An 11,402-nucleotide genomic window follows, 5' to 3' on the forward strand; every position below is an offset into this window, starting at 1 on the left:
CGGTTTAAAAACGTGGTCCCAATAAAATGATGCCCAAATCCACTTGAGGAGATGCCGTGGAGAGCAGGAAGTAAGGACAACCTCTCTCTGTCCAGCAGCCCTGGTGTTGTCTCCTAGTTTAAGCTGGAAGTTAGAGGAGAGTCTTTTTGCACAGCTGGGGCATGGGAACCACATGTTCACCAGCCAGGCTAATTAGCCATCTTTCTGGAAAGCAGCTACCCATCTATTTTCTCATTATCCTCTTAACACTCTGGGTTGCAGGCCGAGGAGGCTGCCTCCCTGACAGGTGAGGGGGCGGGGGTGGGGAGTAGGAGGGAGTGGCCAGCTCCGGGGCCCCAGAGGGGAAGGGATAGGGTTGCCAGACAAAATACAGGACATCCAGCTAAATGTGGGTTTCTGACAAACCTCACACCACTTTTTAGTATCCATTCTTTACCTGCAGTCCAGATTCAACTGGGCATCCTTCTTTATTTGCTCCGCCTGGCATTCCTGGATGAGAAGGGGACGGAGGAGAGGACAAAGGACATGCCTTTCTTCCTAAATTCTCTGTTTGGGGTAGGGGACCCCGCCTGCCTCCAGCCACAAACCCCACAGGAGAAACCTCGAAGCTGAGGTCCTCCTGAGAGACCGCTGTAGACACCTGGCAGTTGAGCTGGCAACCCGGAAGCATTTCCCAGGGCCCTTTGAGACTCCCGGAAATGCTTCCTTGTGAAGCCTGCGCCTCTCCCCTTCTGCCGCCATGTCAGGGTCGGCGGGCAGGAGCCTGCTTTCCTGGGCGTATTTCCCCAGTCACTATCTCAGATAAAAGGCTTTATTAAATCAGGCAAACGTCAATCCCACTGCTCAGGAATAAGTTAACCAGACGACAGGGGTGGGCAGATAAAAGTCCCCTGGTGGTTAGCATCAGCATAAAGAGGCCCAGGGAGGGTGCAGGCGGTGGGGCCACTAGCCAGGCCCTGGCCCTACTTTGCAGGTGACCACTGGTCAGAGCTCCGTCAGCTGTGCCTGGCCCCTAGACGGCAAATTAAAAACAGCAAATGTAGCTCTATTCTTTTTTTTTTTTCCTCCCTACCCCTCCAACCCACACTTCCCACCCCTCTTTTGCCCCTTTTTTCCTTTCTTTTTTCTTTTTTGTCAATGCGGAATACAAGGCCACTGCCAAAAACATATCCCACACAATCAAACATCAGATGGTGACTCCTTTCCCACAGCTTGTGTGAGTGAAAACAGTGAAATTATACCCATGTTTTAGCGGCGAATCCCCTGGTGTTCTAGTGGAGACCGGCCCCGCTCTGGCTCTTGTTCGCTGCTTTTTGTTCCTGCCTTCGCAGTGTTTTTAGCGCTGGACACCATTCAGCCTGCATTCAGCATTGTATGTCACTTCACATATGGTTCATCCGCTCCAAATGTGTGCATGTACCCAGAAAATGCAGCTTTTCATTATGTATTCTCTATGTAACAGAAAAGATTAAGATATAAGCCTGGTGAATGCGGCAGGAATTAGTTGGACAGATGAATAAGGGAAAAATGAATCTAGAATGATGGTGGATTTGGTCTAATGATTGTGGGAGGGCGGTAAGAACTTGCTGGTAGGTTTCAGCCCTTTTAATCCCAGGCTGTGTGTATTTTGGCAGGAGAAATGCTTCCTCAGAACTCCATCTCGAAGGGTACAGTAAGAGGCACAGGCGTGCGCACACACAGACACAAACCACTTTAACCTGAGCGGATGAACAGGTTCCATGAGGAGACCAGGCCCTCGGTCCTAAAAGTCTTTCTGCGAAGTACAGGATTCGGTATTTCAACATTCAGCTTTAAAAACAAATTAAAGGGGGAGGCCTTCTTGGTAATGATGACACTTTTACTTTTGTTTCCATTTTATTTGTTTAGACTGAAAGAAAGGATTCGGGCCCAGAAAGGCCAACTCTCTAAAATGGATTTGATTTTGAACAGTCAACAAAAGCAAAAAATGTTCTTAGGTGCTATTTACATCCGCACCCAAATTAGAAAAAGGGGTGAGGGAGAAAAAGACTTTAGTCATTTAAAGTGCATAAACTTGGTGTCTTTGGAGACTAACACTAGTCAGTTAGAAGCCTTGGTTGACACAGTAGAGTTTTCCATCAGCATTTGCTAAAAAGATGCTTGTGTTTTGTATCATTGTTTTCTGGCTTAATAGGAAGCCAGGAGGGAGAAAATTGAGATTTAGGCTTACTTATCTCCTACCATGGTTTCCAGAGAAAGATTTTTTTTTTTGCTCCAGCCAATTTTGATTGAAAATCAAGATTTGCATCACAATAGAGATATTTCAAAAGTGTAAATACAAAAGGCTACAACTTCAGAGACCTCTTGGTCACATGTGTTGGCCTCTGGCGCGTCTCATAAAGTCACTGGGAAGGGGCTGTTTTCTGAGTCCACCCAGAGAAGACTCTGCTTGCTGAAAAATGCACACACAGGCTCTTCTGGAAACTCATATGTAACTATTTCATGTGGGGGAGAGGAGCATAGCAACACTTCAGCTTTTGAGGACCCCCTATTTATGGAATTTAATTCACAGATATTTTTGGTGGGTGGAAAGAGAGCACTGTAGGCCCTTTGATTAATTCACACAAGAAATAAGCCTTCTAGAGTTTAACAAAATCAGACAAAAGCTATTTTTTTGTGTTGTCATACAATGTCTATGTTTTGGTATTCCTTGCGTCATTGTGGGCCAGATATTTGAGAAATTCCTTTATTTGGGTGAAAAAATATACACACGGCCAAACCACATTTAACGAAGGAGAAGTAGCATCTTTTAATTTAAATGACTTTTCATTAAAATTGACTTCATTTTTCCCCATGATGTGATCAGCATTTAGTGATTTAGCTATCTGGTTTATATTACTCTCATAGAAATGTTAACAGTTTCAGAGTTTCTTTGCCTAACTAAAAATGCCAGATTTTCCCAGTTTTTTTTCCCCTTTCCTATCATATTTTCACACGCATGTGACAACTATCATCAAAGCAAAAAAAGAAAAAAATTACTTGAGGCTGCAAGTTCTGTTTTTCCTTGCCTAGCCCAGGATTTGGACACAGTGAAAAACAAAACACATGGCATCAATTAAAAATATCATTCAACTTTTGTACCATTTTTAGATAAGTTGGTGTCTTTTAGTAATGCCTTAGGGGAAAAAAATGCTGATGTGTGTCCTGTTTTCTTATTTTATGTAAAACTTGACCTACTGGAGCTATTTTCCTCCTGGGCATTTGTTTGGAAAGTAACGACCTTGCATGGATCCAGCAGGACAAACAGGACTAAAACCTCGTTCCTGCATCTTGGTTTAGTTGTTTATTTTCATACAATTCCTGTTATATCCTTTCTTTCTGGTCCCTAAAAAGACACCCAGGGAAGCTTCAAACCTTTCCTTCAGCTTAGATAACCTGGTATCCTTTTCCACAACACTTTTTCTTTTTTTTTCCACAATGGGAAGTGTTTCCATATGAAACAGTTTACTTTTTCTGTTAATAATAAGCACGCAGTCTCTTTTTTAATCTCAGAAAATTTTATTGCGTTTTAGAATCTCCACACACATGCTGGGGTTGCCGTAAACAATCCGGGAAAACTGCTGTTGGCAGAAAACTTAGATCATAATTTGCCTGACAGAACAAAACGCCTTCTGGCTTTGTCCTCGTGTATGTTGGGGGGTTATTATCAGTGTCGTGGCTTTCTGTGCTAAATACAGGGCTGGACCGTGGAAAATCAAAAAACAAACTGGCATTCGCAAGGGCAATAACTTCTCTCGAACATGGGAGGAATCTACCAGTCGCCTATTATTCCGGATTTACTTCTGCTTCTCTACGTCTTCCAGGGTAACAGATGAAGATGGGTCACCCACCTTCAGCCTTGCAGTGTAAGAAAGCAACAGAAGACTTCTCTCCAGGAATTAGAAAAGGAAACCTGTTTGCTTTTCAAGTCTCCAGTCCCTCCCATAGAGACAAAAGGGAAATTAGAGTGAGTTACCTCTTTGGAATTGCCAAAGTGAAAAACGGGGTTGCTTTATCCAGGCTCTTCAGAGCTCTTTAAGGCTTGAAGGTCTGGATTGAAGTCCGTATAATACTTTCATTCACTAAGTCAAGATTAATAGCGCTGGTGTTGTGTCCTTGGGGGAGAACCTATTTCCAGAAGGCATTTGGAAATAGAGATTGTCTTGCTTTGAATCATTTCCTCCGGAGCACACATCAGAAAAATGGATTTTATTTCCCCAGAACAAATTTTTTTGGCACCTGATTTAAATTCACTAAATTGTTTCCCCCATAGAACCACGTTTCCCCACCTCTCATCTTTGTCTCAGATACCGCTGTTTTTTACTGTCTCTCCTGTCCTCAGTATAACACTTTCAAAAACAGTTACTGAGTAATATTTTGCCCTCCCTTCTAAGTCACTTTATTTTGTATGTGTGTGTTTCCTGAACTGAAGAATTTCATCTCTTTTTTTTTTAATTGGAGTATAGGTGATCTACAATGTTGTGTTAGTTTCTGCTGTACAGCAAAGCGAATCAGTTGTATGTATACATATATCCACTCTTTTTAGACTCTTTTCCCATCTAGGCCATTACAGAGTACTGAGCAGAGTTCCCTGTGCTATATAGTAGGTCCTTATTAGCTATCTATTTTATACTTAGCAGCAGCAGCATGTATATGTCAATCCCAATCTACCAGTTTCTCTCTCCCTCCCTTCCCCCTTGGTAACCATAAGTTTGTTTTCTACACCTGTGACTTGATTTCTGCTTTGTAACTAAGTTTGTTCATTTATTTTATAAGGATAAATAAGTTTCTTTCTGTGTTTTTTTTTTTGTTGTTGTTGTTTTTTTAGATTTCAAATATAAGCAATACTGTATGATCTTTGTCTTTCCCTGTCTGTTAAAGTCACCATATTTTTAAGCTTCAAGCTCATCCTTCTATGATACCCCCAAGGTTTCCATTACAATATCTGAGATAGCCATATTTTGGACCAGAAATAAAATCTAAGTTTCTTTTCAAACATGTTTTAAAATAAAATTGGAGGGGAATCACTTGGAAATAAAACCAATTTGATGTAAGTTCTCAGCACAAATGAGATTTCATTTGCTTTCTGCTTTGCCCTAGAGAACAGAATGAAAGAAGAAAAGTGAAAACAGAACCCAAACAGTTGCTGAGTGAAGAAGGCAGGAAGGCGAAGAAGAAATTGGCTTTGAAATTTAAGTTCTGACCCTTACACTGCTGCAGATATCCCAAGCCTGACAGCTTCTCCGAGACTCTTACAGGAACCTCCCAAGTAAAATGTCAGAAATTTGTTTTCCTTTTGCTGACTTTCACTTTTTCTCTGCATCTGCATGTGGTTCAGTGTTAGTGGTTCCTGTTTGCACACTGGGAAGATTTTACTTTGAAAAAACCAAAACCCAAAGAGACCTCCATTCACCTCATCTGGAGCCACAGGGTGGGCCGTGCAGGTTTCAGCACCGGCTGTGCACTGGGACGTAAATCTTGAGGAAACAGCCTAATCCCTCACAAGCCCCCACTGCAAATTCTGTCCCTGGCATTGTTTCCTAACCAGCTCTTGTGAGTACCATATTGATCCTAAAAACTGGCAGCTTCTCAGCTTACAAGTGTTCCCTTTATGGAGTACGGAGAGCCAAGCCACGGAGCAGGTATTACATCTTAAGGCAAAGACAAGGATCAAGTGGACCTCTTGGACGGACGTTTCCTGGTGTGTGTGCTCATTATTGTCTGTTGGTTTAGTGTGTCTGTCGGCTGTTTTACTGGCGTCTGATTAATCCTCCTGGTCACCAGGGGTAAAGCCAGAGTTTCATCTGATCTAGGAACAAAACTTCTCCTCTCTTGGAAAGAAGGTGGTCTGTCCAGGTCAGGGTATGGGTCATTGGAAGGGCAGCCTTAGGGAGCCTGCTGTTTTCACAGCAACCACTTGTTATGATTAGTTTCATATATTAAAAAAAAAGAAAAAGCTAACATGCAGTGAATTGACACTTTTGTGGGTCCCTTGGTCTGGACGGTGCAATTGTTCTGGAAAACAATGTCAGCATTTTCGTTTGAAAGTGGAGAGTACAACCCCATTTCAAGCAGCAAAAATCACTGCTTGAAAAAGGAAGGTTTCCTTTCCTTCAGTGTCTAGAACTCTAGTCTCCCGCTCCGTACTAAATCCAAATATATGAAATGAAAATGCAGGAATGAAGGAGGGTTAAATCGAGCAAGACGGCAGCAGCACACACTGCCCCAGCCAGCTCCCCAGCAGGGCTGACATATCATTTGTAGAATTGCAATTGGGAGCAGATTCCTTGAGTCTTGGGAAAGATTTCCCTTGGGTTCTGATAGAGAAGTCTAGACACCCTGCAACGTCCCTTCTATTCTGGTCCCTTTTCGAGTGAAAAAAAGTGAAGTCGTTCAGTTGTGTCCGACTCTGCGACCCCATGAACTATAGTCTACCAGGCTCCTCCATGCATGGAATTTTCCAGGCAAGAGTACTAGAGTCGGTTGCCATTTCCTTCTCCAGGGGATCGTCCCAACCCAGGGATCAAACCTGGGTCTCCCACATAGCAGGCAGACACTTTACTGTCTGAGCCACCAGGGAAACCCTCCCTTTGCAATGGAGACAGCAATTCATAGCTGGGTACATATCAGCCTGGAAAAACACCACCATATTTAACAGAATTGCTCACAGCCAAGTGTGATCTTGTGACTAAGTTCCAGCTAAGGCTGAAGGTAGAAATGGTGTACAACTTCCAGAAAGAGTCCTTAAAGGAAGGGAAATTCCCTTCTTTGCTCTCCTTTATTTCCTGCTGACTGGAATGCAGATGAAATGGCTGAATGCCTCACACTCTATGAATTTGTGATAAGGAGGCAAAGCAGCCCCCCATGACCAAGAAAACAGAGACATCCCACCACCTCTGGACACATGAGAGAGAGGTAATCTCAGGTCTTTTTCAAGCCACTTTAATTTGGAGGCCTTGGTTTCACACAGATGAACTTATAATTTCTAACAAATGCAGGCACGCAGGGAATTCTCTGTTCTGCCAAGTCCAGATCAAAGTTTGATAACGTGCGTTTCAATCTGAATCTCTGGACTCAACTGGAAAGGCAAAATGAAAAGATAAATGGGTTCCAAGGGAATCCAGCCCCAGGTGACAAGTTGTCTGGGTCAGAAAGCTCTTGTGAGCAAAAGCTGCTCCTTGTTCTGTTGTTGTTCAGTCGCTAAGTCGTGTCGGACTCTTTGTGACCCCATGGACTGTAGCCCACCAGGTCCCTCTGCCTATGGGATTTACCAGGCAAGAATATAGCAGTGGGTTGCTGTTTCTTTTCTTCCCAGCCCAGAGATTGATACTTGGCAGGCGAATTCTTTACCACTGAGCCACCTGGGAAGCTCAGAGTTGTCCCTACAGGAAGCCAAATCACCCAGGAACACTGGTCTCTCAGGTGGATAGTTGTATAGATAAAGAAAATTGATTCTCAATTGTTTTTTTATTTTCTGCTATTTTTGTAGCTTTGTGCTACTTCTTTATCTGGTTACACCAACCCTAGAGATACTAATAAGGGAGATGCTTCAAACACCTTTGGACAAAAATAAGTAATAAATAACAAAGGGGAGAGGTCTCCAAAGGTAAATGCCAAATGGTGAATATTTTCAACTTCACTAATTTTCTTTTGTGAAATGGAAAGGACATGCATTCAAGAGTTTTGCTTCCAATGTCATGTTTTCTACCACAATAAAAACAAGGCTTTCACTGGTGAAAAGAACATGTATAAACCACTGAATCAATGAGCACACCTACATGCAACAACAATGGACTTCTACGTACAAAAGAATGAAGCTGGACCCCACCTCACACCATACATAACACTCAATTCAAAATGGATTTATCAACCTAAATATGAGATAAAATAGAGAACTCTTAGAAGAAAATACAGGGGTAAATCCTTGTGGCCTCGGATTAGACAATGACTTCTTAAACATGACACCAAAAGCACAAACAACAGAAGGAAAAAATAGACATGTTGGACTACATCAAAATTTAAAACTTTTGTGTGACATATGTTGCCTTCAAGAAAGTGAAGAGACAGCCTCCAGATTGGGAGAGAATATTTGCAAATCATTTGTCTGAGAAGGGAAGTATCCAGAAGGCATAAAGAACTCTTCAGTTCAGTTCAGTCGCTTAGTCGTATCTGACTCTTTGCGACCCCATGGACTGCAGCACACCAGGCCTCCCTGTCCATCACCAATTCCCAGAGTTTATCCAAACTCACGTCCATCGAGTCGATGATGTCATCCAACCATCTCATCCTCTGTTGTCCCCTTCTCCTCCCACCCTCAATCTTTCCCAGCATCAGGGTCTTTTCAAATGAGTCAGTTCTTCACATCAGGCAGCCAAAGCATTGGAGTTTCAGCTTCAGCATCAGTCCTTCCAATGAATATCAAGACTGATTTCCTTTAGGATGGATTGGTTGGATCTCCTTGCAGTCCAAGGGACTCTCAAGAGTCTTCCCCAACACCACAGCTCAAAAGTCATCCATTCTTTGGCGCTCAGCTTTCTTTATAGTTCAACTCTCATATCCATACATGACTACTGGAAAATCCATAGCCTTGACTAGACGGACCTTTGTTGGCAAAATAATGTCTCTGCTTTTGAATATGCTGTCTAGGTTGGCCTTAGGAGTAAGCATCTTTTAATTTCATGGCTGCAATCACCATCTGCAGTGATTTTGGAGCCCAGAAGAATAAAGTCAGCCACTGTTTCCCCATTTATTTGCCATGAAGTGATGGGACCGGATGCCATGATCTTAGTTTTCTGAATGCTGAGCTTTAAGCCACCTTTTTCACTCTCCTCTTTCATCAAGAGGCTCTTTAGTTCTTCACTTTCTGCCATAAGGGTGGTGCCATCTGCATATCTGAAGTTATTGATATTTCTCTCAGCAATCTTGATTTCAGCTTGTGCTTCATCCAGCCCAGCGTTTCTCACGATGTACTATGCATATAGTTAAATAAGCAGGGTGACAATATACAGCCTTGACATACTCCTTTTCCTATTTGGAACCAGTCTGTTGTTCCATGTCCAGTTCTAACTGTTGCTTCCTGACCTGCATATAGGTTTCTCAAGAGGCAGGTCAGGTGGTCTGGTATTCCCATATGTTGAAGAATTTTCCACAGTTTGTTGTGATCCACACAGTCAAAGACTTTGGCGTAGTCAATTAAGCAGAAGTAGATGTTTTTCTGGAACTCTCTTGCTTTTTTGATGATCCAGCGGATGTTGGCAATTTGATCTCTGGTTCCTCTGCCTTTTCTAAAACCAGCTTGAACATCTGGGAGTTCACGCTTCATGTATTGCTGAAGCCTGGCTTGGAGAATTTTGAGCTTTACTTTACTAGCGTGTGAGATGAGTAGTGCAGTAGTTCGAGGATTTATAACTCAATAATAAGAAGACAATCCAATTAAAAGTGGACAAAGGATTTGAATAGATATTGCTTCAGAGAACATGTACAAATGGCCAATAAGCACACAAAAGGATGCTTATTATTATTATCCATGAAGGAAACGCAAATCAAAACCACAGTGAGGTACTGCCTTGCACCTACTAGAACCGTTTAGAATAAAAAAGATATCTAAATACAAGTGTTCGTGAGTATTTGGAGGAACTGGAACCTTTCTACACTGCAGGTGAGAATGTGAAATGATGAAGTTGCTTTGGAAAGAAGTTTGACAGTTCCTCAAAAGCTTCAAAACAATGGTCTCTATGATCCAATAACTCCACTCCTTGGTATATACCTAAAAGAAATGAAAATTTACATCCAAACAAAACATATCTATGAATGTTCCTGGCAACATTGTTCATATTAGCTAAAAAGTGCAAACAACCCAAATATCCATCAACTAAAGAATGGATAAATAAAAGTAACATATACAATACATACAGAAGAATATTATTCAGCAATAAAAAAGAATACGGTACGGATACATACTGCAACATGGGAGAACCTTGAAAGCGGGAGCCGAGTTAGGCATTACTGACACATTATGCTAAGTATAAGAATGGGACAGGAAGTGGTGACTCACTCCAGTGTTCTTGCTTGGAAAATTCCATGGACAGAGTAGACTGGTGGGCCACAGAGTCAGACATGACTGAGCACACGCACATCAAGTGTAAGAAGCTAGTCACAACAGACAACACATTGTATGATTCCATTTATATGAGATGTCCAGAACAGGCAAAGCTATAAAAAAGAAAATAGATTAGTGCTTGCCAGGTGTTAGTGGGAAAGAGGAATGGGAAGTGACTGCCATGGGATTTCTTTAGGGGGAATGATGCAAATATTCTAAACTTAGTTTGAAGCGGCAAGCAGAGACATTACTTAGCCAACAAAGGTCTGTCTAGTCAAAGCTATGGTTTCTCCAGTAGTCATGTATGGATGTGAGAGTTGGAGCATAAAGAAGGCTGAGCACCAAAGAACTGATGCTTTCGAACTGTGGTGTTGGAGAAGACACTTGAAAGTCCCTTGAACTGCAAGGAGATCAAGCCAATCAATCTTAAAGGAAATCAACCCTGAATATTCATTGGAAGGGTTGATGCTGAAGCTGAAGCTGAAGCTCCAATACTTTGGCCACCGAATGTGAAGAGCTGACTCTCTGATGAGTAATCCTTTACCCTGATGCTGGTAAAGGATTGAAGGCAGGAGGAGAAGTGGGCAATAGAGGATGAGATGGTTGGATAGCATCACCAACTCAATGGATGTGATTTGAGCAAAGTCCTGGAGATAGTGAAGGACAGGGAAGCCTAACGTGCTGCAGGTCATAGGGTCACAAAGAGTTGGACATGACTGAGCAGCTGAGCAAGTTTGAAGTGATGGTTATCCAACTCTGCCAATATACTAAAACCATTGACTTGTCTACTTTAAATGCAGGAATTTTATGGTGTGCAAATTAAACATCTCAATAAAGATGTTTTTCATTTGACATTTAGCTGACATGTGATATTTATTTGTGAGTTTTCATTACCAAAATATTTTCAGTGTTATGTTACTTCCTTTTAATTCAATGATCAAAACATTTACAAAATAAATTAATAGAATACTTTTGGGAAAAAGCATGAAGATGTTTTTTTAAAAGGGAAGTGGGGTCGACCCAGCAACCAAAATGAAATGGGCCCAAGAGCAAAGAGCCTGGACCCAACCATCTGGGTTTTTTCTCCCAGGACTCTTGATGCTAACTGCCTCATCTCCCACCTGTGGGCCCAAAAGCCTTTCCCCCTTCTGTGTTTGGTGCCTATGCCTCCCTGCCTGGACTTGACTTCCCTGAGCTAGTGTCCTGTTCATTCTGTCAGCCCCTGTCTGTCCTCTGGCCAGCCCCTCTCTCACTGTGCCTAACCTGGCACACTGTGTCTACATCG

General features: G+C 42.4%; 1 long non-coding RNA gene across 1 annotated transcript; it reads left to right on the plus strand.

The window, feature by feature from the left end:
• Window positions 1-720: 720 nt before the first annotated feature.
• On the plus strand, window positions 721-5,970 carry LOC109563700 (uncharacterized). Its single transcript, XR_011562015.1, has 4 exons — window positions 721-1,372; window positions 1,635-1,793; window positions 3,843-3,985; window positions 5,119-5,970. It is a non-coding gene; the product is annotated as an uncharacterized lncRNA (long non-coding RNA).
• Window positions 5,971-11,402: the final 5,432 nt, after the last annotated feature.

The sequence above is a fragment of the Bos indicus genome, chromosome 1 (assembly GCF_029378745.1).
Source record: "Bos indicus isolate NIAB-ARS_2022 breed Sahiwal x Tharparkar chromosome 1, NIAB-ARS_B.indTharparkar_mat_pri_1.0, whole genome shotgun sequence".
Taxonomy (NCBI): domain Eukaryota; kingdom Metazoa; phylum Chordata; class Mammalia; order Artiodactyla; family Bovidae; genus Bos; species Bos indicus.